Genomic DNA, 25,290 nt, shown 5'->3' on the forward strand with positions numbered 1-25,290 from the left:
CAAATGGACCTACCAGACATGTACAGAACATTCCACCAACATTCCAACAACATCAAAACACATATTCTTTTCAAGCGCACATGGGACATTATCCAGGATAGATCATACGTTAAGTCAAAAAACAAATACTAACAAATTTAAGATGATTTAAATCTTATTGAGTATATTTTCTGACCACAGTGGTAAGAAACTAGAGATCAATTGTAGAAATAATGTCAGAAAATTTACAAATATGGAGAGATTAAATAGCGCATTGTAGAACATGCAATGTATCAAAGAATAAATTAAAGGAGAAGTTAAAAAAGATCTTAGACAGAAATGGAAGCACAACATACTAAAAATTATGGGATACAGCAAAGGCAATTCTCAGAGTAAAGTTTGTATTAATAAATGGCTACATTATAAAGAAGAAACATCCCAAGTGAACAGTCTAAATTTACACCACAAGGAAATAGAAATGAACTAAGCCCAAAGTTAGTACAAAAAAGGAATAATTAAGCAGAGAGCAGAAATAAAAGTAGAGACTGGGAAAAACAATAGAAAAGATAAATAAAACTGATTTTTAAAAGATAAAATCAATGTATCTTTACATGAATTAACAAAATAAGACTCAAATACATAAAATCAAAAATGAAAGAGAAGACATTAAAAGTGATACCACAGAGATGTAAAGGATCATAAGAGACTATTATGAACAATTATACACCATAAAATTGGAAAGTCTAAAAAATGGATAAATTCCTAGACCTATGCTACCTACTAAGATTGAATTAGAAAAGTATCGAAAGCCTGAGCACCCCTATAACTAATATGGAGATTGACACAGTAATAAAAAAGTCTCCCATCAGAGAAAAGCTTAGGATCTAATGGCTTCACAGCTGAATTCTACTAAATATTTAAAGAGCTAATATCAATCCTTCCTACACTCTTCCAAAAAAATTTTAGGGTAGAAAATAGTTCCAAACTCATTTGATGAAGCCAGTATTATTCTGGACTAAACCCAGACAAGAGCACTGTTAAGAAAAGAAAATTATAGGCCTATAGCCATGTTGAATATAGATGCAACAATTCTCAAGAAAATACTAGCTGACTGAATTCAACAACACATTAAATTTATCATATAACATTATTAAATGGGATTTATCACTGAGATGCAAGAATGGTTCAATACAAAAAATGTGACACAATACACTAACAGAATGAAGAACAACAAAAAACCCTATATGATCATCCCAGTAGATGCAAAAAAAGTGTTCAAAAAAGTTCAACATTTTTTTCATAATACAAATGCTCAACAAATTAAAAGTAGAAGGAACGTACCTTTCTATAACAATAAAGGTCATATACAACAAGCTCACATGTAACATTATAAGCAACACTGAAAAGCTGAACACTTCTAACTTATGATCAGGAATAAAAAAAGCATTCTCACTCTATTCAGCATAGTGCTAGAAGTCCTCACCGAGGGCAACTAGACAAGAAAAAACATATAAAAGCCATTCAAATCATAATGAAAGAAGTTAAATTTTCTCTGTTTTCAGATAACTTGATAGTTTATATATGTATTAAAAAAAGAAAAAAAAACTCGGGGGGGCACAAGAGCTCATGCCTGTAATCCCAGTGCTTTGTGACACCAAGTAGGAAAGATCACTGGAGCCCAGGAGTTCAAGTTTACAGTAATCTATAATAGTACCACTTCAGTCCAACCTGGGCAACAGAACAAGACCCCGAAAAGAACAACAAAAAACAAAAACAAAAAACCTAGAGACTCCATGAAAAACCTGTTAAAACTAATAAACAAATTCAGTAAAGTCTTGCCAAAGCAAGACTAAGCAAAAGATCAAATCTGGAAGCAACACAGTAGCAGGAGTTGCAACCCTAGTCTCTGACAAAACAGACTTTAAACCAATAAAGATCAAAAAAGACAAAGAAGGGCATTACATAATGATAAATGGATCAGGTCAACAAGAAGAGCTAACTATCCTAAATATATGTACACCCAATACATGAGCACCCATATTCATAAAACAAGTTCTCACAGACCTACAAAAAGACTTAGACTCCCAAACAATAATAGTGGGAGACTTTAACACCCTACTTTCAATATTAGATCAACAAGACAGAAAATTAAGAAGGATACTCAAGACTGAAACTCAGCTTTGGATCAAGTGGACCTAATAGACATCTACAGAACTCTCCACCCCAAATCAACAGAATATACATTCTCCTCAGTGCCACATGATACTTGTTCTAAAATCAATCATATAATTGGAAGTAAAACACTTCCTAGTAAATGCTAAAAACCCTGAAATTATAACAAACAGTTCCTCAGACCACAGTGCAATCAAATTAGAACTCAAAATTAAGAAACTCACTCAAAACCACACAACCACATGAAAATTGAACAAACTGCTCCTGAGTGACTCCTTGGTAAATAATGAAATTAAGGCAGAAATCAAGAAAGTCTTCAAAACCAATGAGAACAAAGAGATAACATACCAGAATGTCTGGGACACAGCTAAAACAGTGTTAAGAGGGAAATTGATAGCACTAAATGCCCACATCAGAAAGCTAGAAAGATCTCAAATTGACACTCTAACATCACAATTAAAAGAGCTAGAGAAGCAAGAGCAAACAAAACCAAAAGCTAGCAGAAGACAAGAAATAACTAAGATCGGAACAGAACTGAAGGAGGTAGAGACACGAAAAACCCCTCAAAAAAGTCAATGAATCCAGGAGATTTTTTTTTGAAAAAATTAACAAAATAGATCACTAGCTAGACTAATAAAGAAGAAAAGAGATAAAACTCAAATAGACTCAATAATAAATGAAAAAGAGGATATCACCACTGACCCCAGAGAAACACAAACTACTATCAGAGAATATTATGAACAACTCGATGCAAATAAACTGGAAAATGTAGAAGAAATTGATAAATTCTGGGACACATATACCCTCCCATGACTAAACCAGGAAAAAGTCAAATCCCCGAATAGGCCAATAACAAGTTATGAAATTGAGGCAGTAATTGATAGCCTACCAACCAACAGAAGCCCAGGACCCAACAGATTCACAGCTGAATTCAATCAGAGATACAAAGAAGAGCTGGTACCATTCCTTCTGAAACAATTGTAAACAATTGAAAAACAGGGACCCCTCTCTAACTCGTTTTATGAGTCCAGCATCATCCTGATACCAAAACTTGGCAGAGACACAACAAAAGAAGAAAACTTCAGGCCAATATGCCTGATGAGCATTGATACAAAAATCCTCAGTAAGATAACTGGCAAACTGAATCCAGCAGCACATCAAAAAGTGTATCCACCACGAAGAAGTCAGTTTCATACCTGTAATACAAGGCTGGTTCAACATATGCAAATCAATAAACATAATTCATCACAGAAACAGAACCAATGACAAAAACCACATGATCTAAAATCCATATGAAACCAAAAAAGAGCCTGCATAGCCAAAGCAAGACTAAGCAAAAAGAACAAATCTGAAGGCATCACACTACCTGATTTCAAACTATACTATAAGGCCATGGTCACAAAAAGAGTGTGGTACTGGTATAAAAATAGGCACATAGACCAATGGGACAGAATCAAGAACCCAGAAATAAATCCAAATACTTAGAGCCAACTGATCTTTGACAAAGCAAACAAAAACATAAAATGGTGCTGGAATAATTGGCTAGTTACATGTAAGGGAATGAAACCGGATCCTCATCACTCACCTTTCTACAAAAATCCACTCAAGATGGATTAAGGACTTAAACCTGAGACCTGAAACTATAAAAATTCTAAATGATAACATTAGAAAAACTCTTCGAGACATTGGCTTAGGCGAGTATTTCATGAGCAAGAACCCAAAAACAAATGCAATAAAAACAAAGTGGGACCTAATTAAACTAAGGAGATTTTGTATGGCAAGAGGAACAATCAGCAGAAAAAACAGACAACCCACAGAGTGGAAGAAAATCTTCACAATCTCTAGATCTGACAAAGGACTAATATCTAGAATCTACAACGAACTCAAATAAATCAGCAAGAAAAAAACAATCCCATCAAAAATTGGGCTAAGGACATGAATAGACAATTATGAAAAGAAGATATATAAACGGCCAACAGACATATGAAAAAATGCTCGACATCACTAATGATCAGGCAAATGCAAATCTAAACCACAATGAGATACCACCTTACTCCTGCAAGAATGGCCATAATCAAAAAATCAAATTGGGTACATTGTATACTGCTCAGGTGATGGGTGCACCAAAATCTCACAAATCACCACTCAAGAACTTACTCATGTAAACAAACACGACCTGTTCCTTAATACTCTATGGAAATAAAAAATATATAAAAAGTAAAAATTAAAAACTGAAAACAGGCCAGCTGCAATGGCTGTCGCCTGTAATCTCAGCACTTTGGGAGGCCAAGGCGGGCAGATCATGAGGTCAGGATACGGTTTCCATCCTGCATAACACGGTGAAACCCCATTTATACTAAAAATACAACAAATTAACAGGGTGTGGTGGCATGCACCTGTAGTCCCAGCTGCTCGGGAGACTGAGGCAGGAGAATTGCTTGAACCCAGGAGGCGGAGGTTGCCAAGATCGTGCCACTGCACTCCAGCCTGGGCAACACAGCGAGACTCCACTTCAAAAAAAAAAAAAAAAAAAAAAGAATAAGGAAGAAAGAATGAAAAGAAAAAAAAAAAAAAAAACACTGTCATTTGAGGAAACATAGATGAACCTGGAGGACGTTATGTAAATGAAATAAGCCAGGCAAAGATAGAAAAATGCCACATGATTTCACTTACGTGTGGAATCTAAAACAGGTTAACTCCTAGAAACAGAGACTTAAATGATGGTTACTGTAGACTGTTGGTAGAATAATTAAAGAGTTGTTGATCAAATAACACAAAATTTCAATTAGACAAGAATAAGTTCAAGTCATTTATTGTGCATCATAATGAGTATAGTTAATAACAATATTTCATATATTTGAAGGTTGGTAAGAGAGTATATATTAAGACTGCTCACCACAAAAATATTAAGTATGTGAAGTAACACATACCTTAAAAAGCCTGATTTAGCCATAATACGATGTAATACAGATGTCAAAACATCTTGTTGTATGTCATAAACTTATACATTTTTACTTATCAATTAAAAATTAATAATAATAAAATTTAAAATAGAGTTCACAATATCAGATTTTATTATTTATTTATTTATTTTGAGACAGAGTCTTGCTCTGTTGTTCAGGCTGGAGTGCAGTGGTGCGATCTCCGCTTGCTGAAACCTCTGCCTCCTGGGTTCAAGCGATACTCCAGCCTCACTCTCCCGAGTAGCTGGGATTATAGGCACCTGCCACCATGTAGAGATGGGGTTTCGCCATCTTGGCCAGGCCAGTCTTCAACTCCTGACCTCAAGTGATCTGCCCACCTGGGCCTCCCAAAGTGCTGGAATTACAGCCATGAGTCTCCACACCTGACCCACAACATCAGCTTTTATGATAAGTTGACAATATAAAGTATACATAAATTATAATTATAGTACCTGGTACAGAATTAGTACTTGATATGTCATAGTTATAGGTGAGATAATGATGATGATGATTAACTTTTAAATATATTTCCATGACAATATAATTTATTAGATTATCATTTAATGTACCCATGTGTATTAATCTATGTAAGACCACTGCCACCTCATCCTCCACCCTCCACACATCTCTGGCAGGTAAAATGTGATCCCAAACACTGTATGCTACTAAAAATATGCCTACTCCTCCCTTTTCACCAACCCAGCCCCAATTGCCTTGAAACTAACAGCACTAAGATCCATTGTCCTCATTTTACCTGTTTTTTTTTTTCTGTCACCATAAGAAACCCACAACTCTCAGGTTACCTCTGAACCCCCAACTCTAATTCTGTAGAAGCTCTTTATGCCCCATTTCCCATTTCTTGCCAACTGCTAAGACTCATTCACTCTTCCCTGTGAAATTCATAGTCAGCCACTGGCAAAATACAAATATTATTCACCTTTCTTTTGTATTTCCATTTCAACTTCCCTTTCTACTAAAACCTCACTTTCCTGGAAGTCCTACAAATTAATAGTTGTTTTCTCTTTCACACCCTCCCTACCATGGGGATTATGTACTCCTTGCTGGTTATAAACCACCCTTTCTGCCCTGGCTAAAAATCAACCAACAGTGAATCTCCTGCAGTTAAACTATACCACCACCACCCATCCTTGTTATTACCACATAGCACCTCGGAAGTGTCACTCATACTTATCCTTGAAGAGTTTAGCTAATGACTGACTGTCACTTTCTATAACATATTATAACAAATATTAGTAGTTTAAAATTCCAATTAATGATTATTCCAAAACCCAGAGTTCTAATTCCCTAATTTTCTAAAATGATTTTATTTCCCATTCCATCAAAGCCATAACTTCATGGTCACATCCCATACTCCATCATTACCAAAAACTGTAACTCCCTGTTTAAATCTCCTTTTTAAGTACCCCACTCCCTATCCACCACCTCCTATCTTTCTAGTTTCTTCTATTTCATACTTCAACTTCTACAATTCAACACCATCAGTTCCTATAATCCATGTATCTTGCCCTCGTTTTGCTGCCCTTTATTTTCCTCAACTTTTACTTCCTCCTCTAACCAATTTAGAGAAAGTGGTCCAAATTAAAATCCCTCATTGCATTCACCTCAAATTTTTTGTCACTTTCTTGCATCCATTTAATTGGTAAAATCCAGTGCTTTTCTACTCTGCAGGTGAGAAGTAGCTGGAGAAAAGTTAGGCATGCTAGCTGGTCTCATATTCAGTTGATAGTCACCCACAAATCTCCAGTAGGCCCTTCATAGCTACTTTTCATCATTTCCCCACAAACAACTATTTCCTATGTTATCCTTTCCTCAAACACCAATGCTCCTGCCCTAATATTTATGTTCAGTTGATGACCTTGCTTCCTTTTGACCAAGAAGACAGAAGAAATTAAAAGGATCTCCATAAGTTCTCACAACACATCTATTTACACACTTGCATCTGTGCCTTGCTTTCCTTCCTTTTATGATGGCTGAAGTATCAACCTCAGCTGAGGATGAGAATACTGGGATATAGAACTTGAAAAGGATGTTAGTAAGACAATTACAGAAAGCTTCTCATATTGACCAAGTAAAAACTAGTATGGCCATTAACTCTATAATCATAGACACAAATTTTTTAAAAAGTATAAATTTGTCCTCATTTATGTAACAATCATCAGAGCATGCACTCTACTAATGATGAAACAGGAGAAACATTATTGACCACATTTCAAGACAATGAATTATCAACCAATCTCTGATATCTGAGACTCCTTTTTGTTCATAATCTCATCAACTAATTCTACTGCTTGCCATTCCTGTGAAGTAACAGTCTCCTGGCCTTCTCTGCTTACATTTTTTTTTCTTCCTCTGGATGATTCTGACTTCTTTCCAGTAATGTCAGAAGTTGTAATTGTCAGTTTTAGCAGAAAACAGATAACAAACCAAAGCTAGACAATTTAAAGTGACATTAATAAAGGCCCATTTTCAAAGACACGGTCAAGGTTTTTGGCAGAAAATGCAATGATGCAGCATCCCAGGCTTACTGAGATCAGGAGGCTACCCTAAGGCCTGAAAAAGACAAGGGACAGGAGCAATAATTCAGAGAGAGTCCTCTATGGAAAGGGCCACCTAAGAGAACTGTGGAATTTGGTAGAAGACAAGGAACCCACAGTCACTCTTCCCACAGCCTCCAGACCTCTTGTTGGTGCCTCCCATTGAGAAAATCCAACCAGAAGCCACAGGACTAGGGATATAGTCTTGTGGAGTCTGTATGGGTCATTGTCTCAGGGTATAGAATGAGAAAGAGAAGAGTGGAGAATGGATCTGGAGCACTAAACGTCATCATTGGCTAATTGTAATCTCTAAGTCAATTAAGTACTTTTCACAAGCATTTCTTAACTCAATCAAAATACTCAGCTCATGGAGATAGAATTAGCATATTTTTTAAAAACAGCATACAGCTTTCAGTTCATATTGCATAAGACATTTAATATGTGGGATCAGATTCTCATTCCAGGTAAATTCCTGGGAGGATTTTCTTTTTAATTTTTTCAGGTTAAAAGTTAATAATGACTATGTTCCTAAATTTGTCAGACAGCATGACTAACAGGGCTTAAGAATCTGTATTAAATAAAACTCATTTTTTGCATCTAAAACATAAACTCAGAGGGGTTTTGAACTGGAATGACAGCTCCCTCTGCTTCTTTGCTCCTTCCAAACTTGCTCTGTCCCTGCTCCTGTTCCAGGTCACTGCTCAGCATACTAATGCCAAGCCTGCTTTTACCCTAAGTGCCTGTTCCGTATGCTGTCATATAGATACTGCTGGTTGGATCTCAGCCAGTGGAATTAAATGAAATGGTTTTCTGTCAGACTGAATACTAATTATGTCTTCGTGCCAAAGCTAGGTCTGCATAATGACATCATTTGCAAGTAGGTTGGAGGTTGAAGCTCAAATAGAGTTTGCTCTGATATTTATATTTATGGACACAAGCAAAATGGTGCTATGCCATTTAGTGTACCTGCCTTTTTTCTCTCTTTTTTTGTTTTCCAAGAGAGAGATCTGGCTTTGAAAATCCAAAGTGGGCAAGATATTGTGGATTAAGTAAATTTTTCATTGCCTAAATCAGTTTTCTGACCATTTCAAGCCCTCAGAACCATGAGTCACTTCCGTAGGGCAGCCTTTGGGACACAAATTTTTTGTAGTGTCAAGGGCCTGAGATCCCCTCATACCTGCCTAGCATGATAATATATCTCTTTTATGAGGCAGTATAGTTCATACCTGTTATGCTAATATCCCCTTTTATCTCAAACGTATCTCATTTTGTGCATAAATTATTTTATTACCCCACCTAAACCCCAACCATTTCTATAAATGGTCCACTCTTCTACTGCCTGCATGCACCTTGACCTAAACCATCTGTCAGAAATAATAATGTAATTTAGTCTTCAAATAAGGTTTATATATCTTGCAACATTTATTGTGTTCCGTTAACTAAATGACTAATAAATCCATGTTGTAATAATAATGAGAAGAATCCCTCCAAGGGCTTCATTGTACTCTCTGTTGGGATTTTAACAATGCCTTTCTATAAGGCTAACTATACTCATGGGAACAAACAGCCAAAGAAGAGAGTGAAGTTAAGGGAGGCCCATTGGAAAGAAAAAGCTTAGGTCAGGGGAAAGTGTGTGAAGTCTATTCAATTCAACACATACATATCACAGTCTTTTAGAGTTTAAGGCTTCCTGCTAGATATATAAGGCATAGAAAGATTAGCATGTGAATCCTCCACTCTAGCATCTCATAATTATATGGAATTATGGAAGAAGATTCAGGCTAGCTGTATGAAGGTGTCATTTTTAAGTCAAACTGTATTAATAATTAGTTGTTGACCTTGGCAAACAAGTTAACATACTGGACCTTGAGTGATGGGAATATAATAAAGATCAGAGGTATCTACAGCCTCTACAATTATCTTATCTTCTTAGGCCGTAATATATTACTATTGAAACAATTAAGTTCTAGAAATATTCAGTTCTACAAGCATAATTGCTTCCAGTTCTGTTAGAGAACAGCCACTATTTCTGAACATTATCGCATGTTCCATTGATTTTTAGAGTGGCAGTAGAAGTTAGGAACTCAAGACACTGGTGACTTTTTAAATCTGAATATATGGCCTACAGCTCGAGAGTGAGAGATATGTACTGCTTAATCTCTCACTCATTTTCCGAATGAGTGATCTGTACTGCTTAATGTCCTTCATATGGCTTATATCTATGTTTAACTAAAAGGAAGTTTACATTCCTTTCCATGTTATTATGTAGTACAGTGGAAGCAAGCAAGAAGCAACAAGCAAATAGTCAAACAAGTAAATGTCAACAAGGTTCAAGGCTGTGAAATATACAATCTGAGGAGGATACTGGGGTCAAATCTCCAGACCAGTGTTCCTGACAGCCTAATGGCAATCCATCACTGATTCTTTTAACAAAAATGTATTTCTTATATTTGCTTTTGGCACTCTAGTTGTAAGACATGACTATAGGTGACCCCCCCGGGAGCTGAAAAGACTAACCTTTTTAAGTTCATATTCTGATTCACCTAGGGAAAAAGCTCATTTTCATCTGCCCAAGACTTGTGTAGCTGTGTTAGATTTAAAAAAAACTCATGGAACATAATCGTAAGGAAGTCTGTAAACGTACCAGACAGTATTGTGTACTTGATTTGGTGTAATTGATTTTTTTCTTATACTTCGGAGTTTTAACCCCTTAGGTTTCCTAGATTTCCTGAAAGGCAAGACACTGACCAGAGCTAATTAGCTCACTGACTTCTCCATGAAGATGGTATGCACAAGCATTTCATTCTTGTGTCCATGCCACAAAAGGAGTTTCTTTTTTAATTAAAGTATCACCAGAGAGGGTTGGCCAACAAATAGGAAGCCAGGTCAAATGAGAAATGCTTCATTATCAAAAACTATACAAAAACATGATCACCAGCTTTAAATATTTTAAAATCCAACAAATAGAACAAAAGAAGTTCAATGTAAGGAAAATTTATCTCATCCTTGGGGAAACATGTTTTCCTACTGCTTCAAAATGAATTTAAGTTTTACTCAAAGACTAATAAAATATTGGAAAGTTATATAATTTAAGTGTAGACAAGAATATCCAAGAAATAGTAGGTGTCTCATTATGTGAACTGTGATAAGTCTAGTGGCTCCAGGATCACATGCCAGAGTGGTGTGGAAGGGAATTCCAAGTGGAAGATTCAACTAAATAATGAAAAACCGTCACTAAAAGTTAACGTTATGAGTGAGTTAACAACTGGACCAAATATCTCACCCAAATGCAGAAAATCCTTTTTCAGTGATAATCAATACTGTTTTTAGTTGTCATTATCCTTTTTGGTCAGCACCTCCTGCCTGGGGCAGTCTATTGTGTTGAAGGATAACCAATTCAGATAAAGTTATTTAAAATGAGCTAAAATCTACCTGTGTTTAACAACTTTATTCTGAGCTATATAACCTCTGGAATGGCCCAGATGAAACCTATTCTTTTTGGAGATCAGCTCTTTTTGTAACTGAAGACAGCTATTTTCCTGTGAATCTTCTCTTCTACAGTGGTTAAGAGATTGGCCTTCGAAGTGAAATAAAGTTGGGTTTGAATCCTATATTCACAACATAACAGTTTTTGCTTCAGAATAGTTATTTAAATGCTCTGAGTCTGTTTCCTCAGTTTTAAATGTGGAAATAACATCTACCTAAACAGGTTATTGTGAACATTAAAGTAAGTAATGCAAATTAAGGACAGTAAATAAGTGTGGTATTTGGTCCATAATATATATTCAATAAATTTTTCTTTCTCATTCTCTTCATGCCCAGATAGCTGGCATTTTTCTAAATGCCCTGTATTCTGGATTCCTTATTATCATATCACATGCCATTAGGTCCATTAGAATTCTAAATTCGAGAGGAAATTAAATATTTTGTAAGTGAGATGCATATATTTATGGCAATATGTTTCAAATCTATGTGACTTGACACCTTTTTTGTAATAAATATTTTGCTATGCTGTCTTTACTATCTTCAAGATACATTAGTAGAAATTTACCCTACCTAATAAAATAATTTCAAAAAATCAATATAATATCCCACATGTAATACAAATGAGACATTTTTAAAAGGTAACATGTAACACATACTTCAATATACAAATGTTTGCACAAGAGTACAATGGTGTGCATAATAAATAAAATAGATGATTATACTTATACATAAAATTTCCATTAATACATCAACCTCAAACATAGGCTGATAAAAGTATAAATGATATAGCAGTAACATAATTTTCTGAGATTATAAATAGCTCCTGGTAAAGTCCTAAACAAAACCTAAAGTATAATCTACCATTTTATACACAGTTGTGTCCTGGGAAATTTAACACACTAATATCTTGCAAAAATACCTCGAGATTTTATGTTGCATGAAGTCACATGTTAAACTCACATGATCATAAACAATTTTTACCTATAATAATATTCTTCAGGACATTTCAAGTTCATAAATATTGTAGAAGGGTTCTCTGGAATTTGACCTAGTTTGTGCAATGTTTAGCATTGCTAGCCAGCAATACTCACCGTACAAAAAGCATTCAGACAATTAAAAAAAGACACCCATAAATTTTCAAAACATCTCCACTGAGAAGCACTGTTATAAGGATTCCAGATATATTTGTTCTCCTATTCTTTATCTGAGCCAGTTTTTAGGAACTACTATAGAATCATTTTGATGGTATATCTGGCAAGTTGTGAATTTTGAAGAAATGCCACTTACTTCTGAAATGCCCTCATTTTTGTCCTTTTACATAAGTTGTATCTGTCTTAGAAAGGTAATGTACATTAAAACTAAATTTAGTGTCCTATGTTTGTTTTTGCTAAATTTCATTTTCATTGCTTCAGTCCCTCTTTTCAGTCTTTTTTTGAATCCTGATTCTGGCATATCATATTTTCTCTCTCTGGTTTTCATCACCTATAAATTAGATAATGACATTTTTCATCTATCTTTAAGCTACTACTGAAAATGAGGAATCACATATTGTGAATAACGGAGCTTTGTGGAATTTTACTAACATTTCCTTTCATGTTGACACAGTCCATTACACATCACCCTTATAATAGTAAGTATAGAGTTTAAAGGGATCTGTGAGAGACATGGCCAATTTCTTTGCTGAAACTAAGATAAACTGGAATATAAGCTATTTCTGTTATGTCCCAAGTTATTGATGTTATCATCTACATCTAATTTTAGGGCAAAATGTTCAGCAAACATATGTTGGCCCTTAGTGGCAAAAATGCTCTTTTCTAAATTATTTCACATGCCCAATTTCTATTATAGCTTTAAGAATTCTGACATAGTTTTAAGTCTAACATTTAAGTCTCTAATCCATCTTGAGTTAATTTTTGTATAAGGTGTAAGGAAGGGATCCAGTTTCAGCTTTCTACATATGGCTAGCCAGTTTTCCCAGTGCCATTTATTAAAAAGGGACTCCTTTCCCCATTTCTTGTTTTCTTGTTTTTGTCAGGTTTGTCAAAGATCAGATGGTTGTAGATGTGTGGTATTATTTCTGAGGGCTCTATTTTGCTCTATTGGTCTATATCTCTGTTTTGGCACCAGTACCATGCTGTTTTGGTTACTGTAGCCTAACCATAAAAACCCTAGAAGAAAACCTAGGCAATATCATTCAGGACGTAGGCATGGGCAAGGAATTCATGACTAAAACACCAAGAGCAATGGCAACAAAAGCCAAAATTGACAAATGGGATCTAATTAAACTAAAGAGCTTCTGCACAGCAAAAGAAACTACCATTAGAGTGAACAGGCAACCTACAGAATGGGAGAAAATTTTTGCAATCTACTCATTTGACAAAGGGCTAATATCCAGAACCTACAAATAACTTAAACAAATTTACAAGAAAAAAAATAAACTACCCCACAAAAAGTGGGCAAAGGATATAAACAGACACTTCTCAAAAGAAGACATTTATGCAGCCAACAGACACATGAAAAAATGTTCATCATCACTCGCCATCAGAGAAATGCAAATCAAAACCACAATAAGATACCATCTCACACCAGTTAGAATGGTGATCATTAAAAAGTCAGGAAACAACAGGTGCTAGAGAGGATATGGAGAAATAGGAACACTTTTACACTGTTGGTGGGACTGTAAACCAGTTCAACCATTGTGGAAAACAGTGCGGCGATTCCTCAAGGATCTAGAACTAGAAATACCATTTGAGCCAGCCATCCCATTACTGGGGATATACCCAAAGGATTATAAATCATGCTGCTATAAAGACACATGTATACGTATGTTTACTGCGGCACTATTCACAATAGCAAAGACTTGGAACCAACCGAAATGTCCATCAGTGAGAGACTGGATTAAGAAAATGTGGCACATACACACCATGGAATACTATGCAGCCATAAAAAAGGATGAGTTCATGTCCTTTGTAGGGACATGGATGCAGCTGGAAACCATTATTCTCAGCAAACTATCACAAGAACAGAAAACCAAACACCACATGCTCTCACTCATAGCTGGGAATTGAACAATGAGAACACTTGTACACAGGAAGGGGAACATCGTACACTGGGGCCTGTCGTGGGGTGGGAGGAGGGAGGAGGGATAGCATTAGGAGATATACCTAATGTAAATGACGAGTTAATGGGTGCAGCACACCAACATAGCACATGTATACAAATGTAAGAAACCTACACGTTGTGCACATGTACCCTAGAACTTAAAGTATAATAATAAAAAAAAGAAGATCCACAAACTCCAAAAAAAAAAAAAAGAATTCTGACATAAATAAAAAACTGCAAATTGGGTTCAGTGTAAACTGCTTGGGTGATGGGTGCACCAAAATCTCACAAATAACCACTAAAGAACTTACCCTGTTCCCCAAAATCCTGTGGAAATAAAAAAAAATTAAAAAGAAAAAGAAAAATAAACATAACTGAAAAAAAGAATTCTGACAGAAATATACAGTCTTAAAATTCTAATGTATTAGTTTAGCTTCTATAACAGTGAGGGCCTGAAATCTCAGTGGTCTAAGGCAATAGAAGTGCATTCATTACTCAATCTATGGTGAGGAGGAAGGACCCTGGAGTGGAAATAATATCTTTAGTACATAGACAGGCTACCTTGTCCAAAAAAGCAAGGGAAAAGGGAGGAGAAGGTTATATAGGAAGCGTTTGTGAGTTAGGTTGGGAAAAAGACATAAATCACTTCTGTCCACATTTTACTAGCTAGAACTTCACTTCAAGGAAGTCTTGAAAATATGATTTGACTGTCTGACTTGAAGAAAGGGAAATAGGTTTGGGTAAACTAATAGCAGTCTCCATCAGTATCATCCTTAGACCTGAACTAGGGACCCCCTGCTCTGAGCCCCCATGCTTCAGATGTCCACACATTTTGGAATGCCTTCCTGAAAATGTTCTAAGGTACTCTCCTGGGCCTGGGACTAACCAGGGACAGCAGTGTCCTCTTGGAGGCACAGTTAGAGCCCAGACCTGGACCACTGACCATCTCCATCACCGGAAGCATCAAGCTTGCATTTCCTTGGTTCCACTCAAGTAACTGGAACCTCCTAAAGCTAGTAGTCCTTGCCAGGTGGGGTACCATGCGTCCACACCAGGAGTTATGTGAGCAGCAATCTCTTTTTTCTCCCCTTCTGGATATTCGTTGACCCTCTACCTAGTTTTTAGTATTGACCAGATGCTGTAATGACCTCCAAGATTGTTTCATGGAAAATTTCATTCTGCTGTACTTGGTTTTTTATCTTTATGTTTACATTTCGAGAATTTGGTAGCATGTGCCTAGTTATAGGTCTTCTTTTTACTGATATTGCCTGATCATTTTTATTCCTCATTCTCCATTCTCAGAATTTAAAATACATTTAACTATATCTTTGGTTATTGATTTTATTATAATTGTTTTAGCTTCTTCCTCAAAATATATATAATTGGATCATAAGTCCAATTTTCTTTTGTTGGTGTAAATTTTCTTATACATCCTTTGTAATTGTTTTCAAAATTTTGTCAATTCTGTTATATAATATATGAATTTATTTGTTCAGTGCCTAACTGCCTATACTGATATTGTGATTCTGCTATTATAGTTAAAATTTTCTTGAAATTCTTATAATTTCACATCAACTTCCTTTTCTTTTTATTCTGTAGTTTTTCATACATTCTGTTTACTTTTTGTTTAACTTACTGTCTTTTGCAAGGGTAGGGAGAGCACAGGAAAGGATTACACATTTTGTTGCATTTTATCAGCAATTCTACATACTGTTTTGCACAATTTTACCCAGACTCAAATATATAGTTTTCAGTGTTTTATCTCCCTATGAATATTATAAATGTCTTCTGCTTAATATGAATTTTATTGAGACATATCTTCAAATGAGAAAAGACTTGTCCAGATTCACAATTTTCCAGTTCCATAACTAATTATCTGTCTTGTATAGTAGTTGGACCCTCTTCTCAGACAAACTTCTGAAGGACAAATTGCAACTCACAAATAGCTCAACATCCAGCAGGCATTCATATAGTGTGAGCTCACTTGACTAAGGAGAAAATCTCTACAGTGGTCATTGTCTGGCTGTTAGGAACTCCCAAAAGATGGAATATTACAATGAAACCAAACCACCATATATACTGTGCTCTGGGAACATTTTTTCTTTAACCTATAAGATTTATCTTTCCAGTATGCAATGAAGCCTATGTACCTTACTTCTAATATTGTTTCTTTCTAGAAGATTAGATGTTCTATTTCTTAAAAGTGCTTAAAGCACAATGATGTGGGAAAGGCAGAAAGAGTCTGTTGGCTACTTCAGAAGGTCTGTACATTATAAAACAGACATTCAAGTAGCCATCAAACTTTATGGCCAGTAAGGCCCCTGTAATTCTGAGATAGGAATTAGAAAGATAATAAAAGGGTAAATTATTTAGCAGCCTCCATGCAATGGTTGAGATTGCTGCTTTGGACAGGAGAGCACAAGTGAATTTTCAACTATAATTTTTCAACCCGGTCCTAATGATCTTGGATTTCCTGGTAATCTTCCTGCTGTGTGGCCACAACTTGACTGTCATTCTGAGTTTCTGTGAGTGGTGTGAGGTTTTCTTTCTTCTCTATATATTTAGCTATTAGAGTCAGGAGTTCAGAGAGTCCCCTTCAGACTCCTCAACTTAGATGCCATTTTAATCCACATTTCTATGATTTGGAGTTAATCAACATTTTTCTAATCTTTTTTTTTTTCTGCTAGGGAAGACTGAAGCAGACAAAAAGTGCATTCTCTCCATTGGAAGTTATGTCCTCTCAAGCAGCTGTTATGTGCATTTCCTAGTTGGAGTTTATAAGCCAGCATCTGCCCAACACTCAAGCATTTGCTGAGATATCACTGAGCACCTCTGAGATATCAAGAACTTGTATCTAAGTTTGGAGGTGGAAAAAAATCACATAGTACCTTCTCTCATGGAATTGAAAATAAATTATGGAAAACAATGGTTAAATAAATACAATGAACACCCACACACATACCAATATGCATGCAGAGACATAATAAGGGCCAACCTTGAGTAAAATCATTGTCTTCTGATTTGGGGCAAAACAAAAAATAGAGTATGGCTTAGCATGCAGTGTCTGTGTCACTCTCCTTCTGTTCCCTATTGAACCTCCTCCTGATGTCTCAAGAAAATCATTTCTCCATAGTAAAATCCCTTCCTTTGTCTTTTCTTTTCAGATTCTTCTGGTGAAGAATGGCAAAGACTGCCTCTGTGACAACTATTTATTTCTTCTGCCAATATTCCTTTCTGTATTTGTCACAACTGGCTTAATGCATTCTCACTTATGCTTTCCCTGCAAGCAGGTCTCTATCAAATTTAACCTTCCCTGACCTGGAAAAGAGAGGGCAACTGCTCCTATTCTTATACTTGTCACCTCTTTGAAGATCTTATAACCTACCAGGTAACCATTTCTCACATGGAATGGGTTTGTCATGTATTATAATGACAAACTTAAGTTTAAAATCACCATATGATATATTTAAAAACCACTTACTTTTAAATTTTGTCTTCCTGACACTAACACATGATTAAAACTATATGTGTACACATATGTGGGTTTTTGAGATTTTCTTTATCAATTTTTCCAACTTTCATTCACATATTTTATAAATCTGATATAATTGGAAAATGCCTCATATAAATCCACTAACTTGTTAGATCACCCCATTTTTTTCATCACTATGACTGTACAAAGATTTTTATCTTATAGAATCTGTATACACTCCTTAATTATGTTCTCTTAGCGTTTCTGGCCTTAAGATCATGCCTATGTTTTTCTATAAAATTTTATGTCAAACCTGCTCAAAGCCATCATTTTAAGCCTAAATAATATTTACTGTTGAAGTTCAGAAATGTCTGAATATATCTGCTGAATTACCGAAGGCAGACAGCCAGGAATTCATTTGAATGAAAATGGAGCCAGACAAACTTTACCTGGCTATAAAATCCTACTTGTTGCGAGATAGAAACATTGTGGAATGTGGCTGGATAATTACCACGAAGTTGTTGCCTTATTCCCTCATGATTTTGTGCTTGTAAGAGAGAAAGAGCTGCAGGTAAATAATGGAAGGAAAGATCGAGTAATTTTCCTGAGATGAAAAAACAAAATGCGTACAAAGGATTATGAGCTCATTGTTTTGGTTAACGAAAAGTGGAAAGGGAAGAGAAAGAGAGATTTCCTCCATTTTTATCACTGAATACTTTTGGTATCTCAAGGGCATGTTGGCAGTGCAGAAGCAGAAGCAGAACCAGATGCATAAGACCAGTATCAGGTTAAAAAATGGAAACCTAGCTTGACAGGGTCTGCTGTATACTACTCAGGTGATAAGGTGGTATCTTCCAGAAGTAACAGCTGTACCCAGTAGACATCGTATTGTGAAAGACTGGATTTGTTTCTGAAAGCATGTGAATATAACATAAAACATCAAAAAGTAGCTGCATGTATGGTGGGGATTCAGTAATAAGGTTTCATTAATCAGGATAGGTTAAGTTACACAGAACTATCATAACAACTATAAATGTTCAATGGTTTAACCCAGCAAATGGATGTTTCTTACTCACAGGAAATGTGTAGTGGATCTAGAGAGGTTCTCCAGGCAAGTCAGTGATCGGACTAATGCAGTCTCCAGCTTCCTGAAGTTACAACCTCAGTTAATGCAGCTGAAAAAGAGAACCTGGAAACTATACATTGATAAGGAAAGTCTTCAGCCTGGCAGTGACAAACATCACTGGATAGGACTCATCACATGGCCCCAACCAATCACAGTTGTCCCCTTCTTAAACTAGAAAGTAAGGAGCACTAATAATGTCTAAAACAGAGGTCTGGGTCTTATATGAGTAGCTAGTTGAAGATTTACTGAAATGTGGGTTATTAAACTTAGCATTATACAATTTGTACCCACAGGCCGGTAAGGTCTGGAGAAGCTCTGTGTGTGCATGTAAGTAATTTCTGCTTGTAAAAGTGCCAGACGTAATTATAAACTCTACATCAGTGTTTCTCAATCACAGGTAGTTTTGCCCTCTTGGGGACATTTGGCAATGCTTGGAGATATTTTTGATTATACTACTGGCACCTAATGGGTGAAGGTCAGAAATGTTGATAAACATTCTACAATGCACAGAACAGTCCCATAACTACACACACACACACACACGTACATATATATAGTGTGTATGTGTGTATATACATATATATGTGTGTGTATATATAGTGTGTATGTGTGTTTATATGTATATATGTATATGTGTGTGTGTATATATGTGTGTGTGCAATATATATATATATATATATGCCAAAATGTCAATAGTGCTGAGGTTAAGAAACGCTGTTATACAACAATGAAACTGCACAATGAAGTTGTAGCTGAAGCACAAGTTTGGAGAACTTACCCTTTGAGAATAGAAATCTAACTTCCAAGATCATTTAGTCAATGATTGGTATACAGTGCTGTGTCCCTAATAAGCAGCATGCATAGGTTCAGAAACAAAGAGCAGAAGTAGATGTGGCTGTACTAACTTCCCAGTAATCTACTTAGAAAACCTGTATTTCCCTTTTCCATAACTCTAAGCTTTGTGGGTCTATTAGTCCTGATTCCCAGAAGGGAACATTTTTTACCAGATGGCATAGCAAGAGTCCCATTAAATTTTAAGCTATGGCTACACTGTGACCAAAAGATCCTTGTGTCAAGAGATCAGCATGTAAGGGAAGGAATTTTCACACTGGCAGAGGTAATTGACTTGATCATCAGGAGTAGTTAGAGCTGTTATTACACAATAGGGAAAGCGAAGAATATGTCTGGCACCCAGGTAACCCAGGTAACCCACAGGGATATTTTCAGTGTTCAACTGTCTAATTGTTTTTCTTTTTTTATTGTTATACTTTAAGTACATGTGCATAACGTGCAGGTTTGTTACATATGTATCAAATGTCTAATTGTGAAGGCAATTGACAAGTGCAGTAACCACTGAGCAAGAAGGGCATGGTAACCAAAGATTCAGACCCCTCAAGATGTCACCACCAGGGAAGCCACCAAGACCAGTAGCGGTATTTTCTCAGGACGACGGCAATCCAGAGTGAGTAGTATAGGAGGGAAATGGTGAATATCAGTTACTTTTGGAAACCAGTTACAGTAGTTGTGGCTTTTCCAACTAATCATCTTCTTTTACATTTCCCTAGGAAAATAGACTAACAAACCTTCACTACAACATTCTTTCATTTCTCTAGGATATATGCTTACAAGTAGAATGGCTGAGTCATTGGTAAATAGAGGTTTATATTTCCGAAAAACTGCCCAACTATTTTCAAAGAAGCTACAGCATTTTGCATTCCTACTTGGAACATACGAAGGATCTAATTACTTACCAAAACATTATTGTCCATCTTGTTGATATAGCCATCATATTGGCTATGAATTGGTATCTTATGCTTTACATTTCCCAAATTGGTATTGATTTGAGCATCTTTTTATGTATTTCTTGAATACATAAAATTTCAATAGTTTTGAAATATTAGCTTATATACTTTGTCCCTTTTTTTCAATCATTGAGTTGTAAGAGTCTCTATATATTCAGGATATAAGTATATTGTCAGATTACACAATTTTTCAAATATTTTCTCCCATTCTGTGCTTGTCTATACTCAAAAAAATTTGACTATATTCAAAAATTAATTAAAAATAAATAATACACCTATATATGAGCTAAATATACAAAGAGCAATCAAATTAAATCCTTATTAATTTAGGGTTGTACAATAATTTCTTAACTATGACAATACAACACAAATGACAAAATAAAAAAATGGATTGAACATTAACAATAAAGCTTTTGTTATGCAAATGATAGTATCAAGAAAGTAAAAAGGCAGGCCACACAATAGGAGAAAGTATTTGCAGATCATATATTTGATAGCAGACTTAAATATCCAAAATATATAAGGACTTCCATAGTTCAATAATAAAAAGGTAAATAACCAATTTTAAAAACTGGAAAAGTATTAATATTTGAATTAATATTGCTCCAAAGACGATATGCAAATGACCAATGAACACATTCAAAGATGTTTATCTGCTAAGTCAATCAAAACCACAATGAGATAGCACTTCACACCCATCCAATAAGATGGCTATAATCAAAATGACAGACAATAAGAAGTGTTGACAAAGATGTGAAGAAATTGGAAGCCTCCTACACTACTGTGGGCAAAGTAATGTTGCGTCTGCTTTGTAAGTAATGCTAGCAAATGCTCAAAGTGTTAAACATACAGATACCTGTGGCCCAAAAATTCTACTTCTAGGCTTATATCCATTCAAGAGAATGGAAAAATGCATTCACACAAAAATGTAAGTGAATGGTCATAGAAGCATTATTTATAATAGTAAATGAAGTGGAAATAATCCAAATGTCCATAATCTGATGGATGAATAAAGAATGTGATCAATCCACACAAAATATGTTTGGCTACATAAAGGAATGAAGTATGATACATGCTATAACATGGTGAACCTTTAAAACATTACAGTAAGTAAAAGATAATAGTCACAAAAGAATGTATAGTGTATGATTTGATTTCTATGAAATTTCAGAATAAGCAAATAGTGACAGAAATTAGATTAGCAATTGTTTAGGGCTTGGTAGGGAAGAGATGGGAAGGGGTGATAAGGAGAGAGGAAGAGGAGTGACTGCTAATGACTGCTAAGGGATTTCTTTTGGGTAGGGGCAATAATGTTTAAAATTCATGTGATGATTGTCATGCATCCCTGTGACTATACTTATAATAATTTAATTGCACACTTTAAATAATGGCATGTATGTTACATGATTTATATCTTAATAAAGCTTTAAAAAACCTTTACTGCCCCTCTCTATGTCCTGTTCTTCATGAAAAATATTCATACATCACCATTATCACAAATTATCTCACCATTGTTCAAAATGCTTCTTTCTCTAAATTTCAAGTGCCGAGAATTATCTCTGAATGGACAATGCTTCCACCTCTGCCACTCCATATCTTGTTTTAAAATTTCCTTTTAGCTTCATGATTGTTCCTAGTTCTTAACACTCTTCACATCTATATCAAGACTTCATGTTGGCCATATCAAATCTTCTCCCTAGAGGTCAGGAACTTCTCTTTCTTTATATTCCCCCATATTTTCTTCATCAATTACATTTCAGTGAAAACAAGCATTTTATATTCTTCAGCTTTTAATCCAAAGCAATAAGGAAAAAAAAATCTATAGCACATATAGTATATACTTAATATACATTATATATGGTGTGTATGTGTATATGTGTGTAGACACACACACTGCAACTATTGGCAGTTCTAAAAATTCATGGTATCTTCTATATTAAATGCAACTGTAATATAACTCATTAGTCTTTCTTAATTCATCTGTTTTCTTACACAGAGTTGCTGTCTCATGAATGGAACATCTGCTTCTTCACACCAGTGGTTGATATCTTTTTTGATGAAAAATGAATTCATCCCACATTAACTAGCTCAGCTTACCTGCCAACAAGTTCACATCATTTGTGTATCTGCCCACTATGTTGGCATTCTCTATTTTGTCAGAGGACCAAGTATTCTTGTTATTTTTCTTTTTTTTTTTTTTAAGTTCCGGGATACAAGTGCAGAATGAGTAGGTTTGCTACATAGGTATATGTGTGCCGTGGTGGTTTGCTGCACCTATCATCCAGTTATCTAGGTTTAAAGCCCACATGCATCAGCTATTTGTTCTAATGCTCTCCCTCCCCTTGCCCTCCCACCCCCCAACTGGCCTCAGTGTGTGTTGTTCCCCTCCCCATGTCCATGTGTTCTCATTGTTCAACTCCCACTTATGAGCGAGAACATGGGGTGTTTGGTTTTCTGTTCCTGTGTTAGTTTGCTGAGGATGATGGCTTCCAGCTTCACCCATGTCCCTGCAAAGGACATGATCTCATTTATTTTTTATGGCTGCATAGTATTCCATGGTGTATATGTACCACATTTTCTTTATCCACTCTGTCACTGATGGACATTTTGGTTGGTTCCATGTCTTTGCTATTGCAATTAGTGCTGCGATAAACATACATGTGCATGTGTCTTTATAGAATGATTTATAATCCTTTGAGTATATACTCAGCAATTCCATTGCTGGGTCAAACGGTACTTCTTGTTGTAGATCCTTGAGGAATCGCCACACTGTCTTCCACAATAATTGAACTAATTTACATTTCCACCAACAGTGTAAAAGCATTTCTATTTCTCCACAGCCTTGCCAGCATCTGTTGTTTCTTGACTTTTTTTTAGATGGAGTCTTGAACTTGTCACCCAGGCTGGAGTGCTAGGGCATGATTTCAGCTCACTGCAACCTCCATCTCCTGGGTTCAAGCGATTCTCCTGCCTCAGCCTCCCTAGTAGCTGGGACTACAGGCACCAGCCACCATGCCCAGGTAATTTTTGTATTTTTTAGTACAGACAGGGTTTCACCATGTTGGCCAGGCTGGTCTCGAACTCCTGACCTCAGGTGATCCACCTGCCTTGGCCTCCCAAAGTGCTGGGATGTTTCTTGACTTTAATAATCACCATTCTGACTGGCAAAAGATGGTATCTCATTGTGGTTTTGATTTACATTTCTGTAATGATCAGTGATGTTAAGCTTTTTTTCATGTTTCTTGGCCACATAAGTGTCTTCTTTTGAGAAGTGTCTGTTCATACCCTTTGCCCACTTTTTGATGGAATTTTTTTTTCTTGTAGATTTAAGTTCCTTATAGATTCTGAATATTAGACCAGCATATAATACCACAGTTTCTTTATCCACTCATTCATTGATAGGCATTTTGGTTGGTTCCACGATTTTGCTATTGTAAATTGTGCAGCTATAAACATGTATGCAAGTATATTTTTTGAATAATGACTTCTTTTCCTCTGGGTAGACATCCAGTGGTGGGATTTCTGGATCAAATGGTAGTTCTACTTTTACTTCTTTAAGGAATCTCCACACTGTTTTCCATAGTGGCTGTACTAGTTTACATTTGCACCAGCAGTGTAGAAGTGTTCCCTGATCACTGCATCTATGCCAACGTCTACTTGTTTTTTGTTTTGTTTTTTGTTCATTTGTTTGTTTGTTTGATTATGGCTATTCTTGCAGGAGTAAAGTGGCATCACATTGTGGTTTTGACTTGCAGTTCCCTGAACATTAGTAATGTTGAGCATTTTTTCATGTTTGTTGGCCATTTGTGTATCTTCTTTTGAGAATTGTCTATTCATGTCCTTAGCCCACTTTTTTTTTTTTTTTTTTACAGAATTGTTTTTTTCTTGCTGATCTGAGTTCGTTGTAGATCCAGGATATTAGTACTTTGTCAGATGTATAAATTGTGAAGATATTCTCCCACTCTGTGAGTTGTCTGTTTAGTCTGCTGACTGTTCCTTTTGGCACACAAAAGTTCCTTAGTTTAATCAGATCCCAGCTATTTATCTTTGTTTTCATTGCATTTGCTTTTGGGTTCTTGGTCATGAAATACTCGCCTAAGCCAATGTCTAGAAGGGTTTTTCCAATGTTATCGTCTAGAATTTTTATAGTTTCAGGTCCTAGGTTTAAGTCCTTAAACCATCCTGAGTTGATTTTTGTATAAGGTGAGAGATGAGGATTCAGTTTCATTCTCCTATATGTAGCGAACCAATCATTCCAGCACCATTTGTTGAAAAAAGTGTCCTTTCCCCACTTTATGTTTTCGTTTGCTTTGTTGAAGATCAGTTGGCTGTAAGTATTTCTAATTATTTCTGGGTTCTCTATTCTGTTCCATTGGTCTATGTGCCTATTTTTATACAAACACCCACTGTTTTGATGACTGCGACCTTACAGTATAGATTGAAATCAGGTAGTGGGATGCCTCCAGATTTGTTCACTTTGATTAGTCTTGCTTTGGCTATGGGGGCTCTTTTTGGTTCCATATGAATTTTAGATCATGTGGTTTTTGTCATTAGTTTTGCTTATGTGATGAATTACATTGATTGATTTTCATATGTTGAACCAGCCTTGAATCTCAGGGATGAAACTGACTTG

At 35.8% G+C, this 25,290-nt stretch overlaps 1 long non-coding RNA gene across 1 annotated transcript; it reads left to right on the forward strand.

Moving 5' to 3' along the window:
• Nucleotides 1-3,716: 3,716 nt before the first annotated feature.
• Nucleotides 3,717-23,653, forward strand: LOC117073154. The gene is made up of 3 exons (XR_004433137.1): nucleotides 3,717-3,894; nucleotides 21,123-21,128; nucleotides 23,643-23,653. It is a non-coding gene; the product is annotated as an uncharacterized LOC117073154 (long non-coding RNA).
• The last annotated feature ends 1,637 nt before the right edge of the window (nucleotides 23,654-25,290 follow it).

This window comes from Trachypithecus francoisi, unplaced genomic scaffold, assembly GCF_009764315.1.
Source record: "Trachypithecus francoisi isolate TF-2019V2 unplaced genomic scaffold, Tfra_2.0 Lachesis_group4, whole genome shotgun sequence".
In the NCBI taxonomy this organism is placed as follows: Eukaryota; Metazoa; Chordata; class Mammalia; order Primates; family Cercopithecidae; genus Trachypithecus; species Trachypithecus francoisi.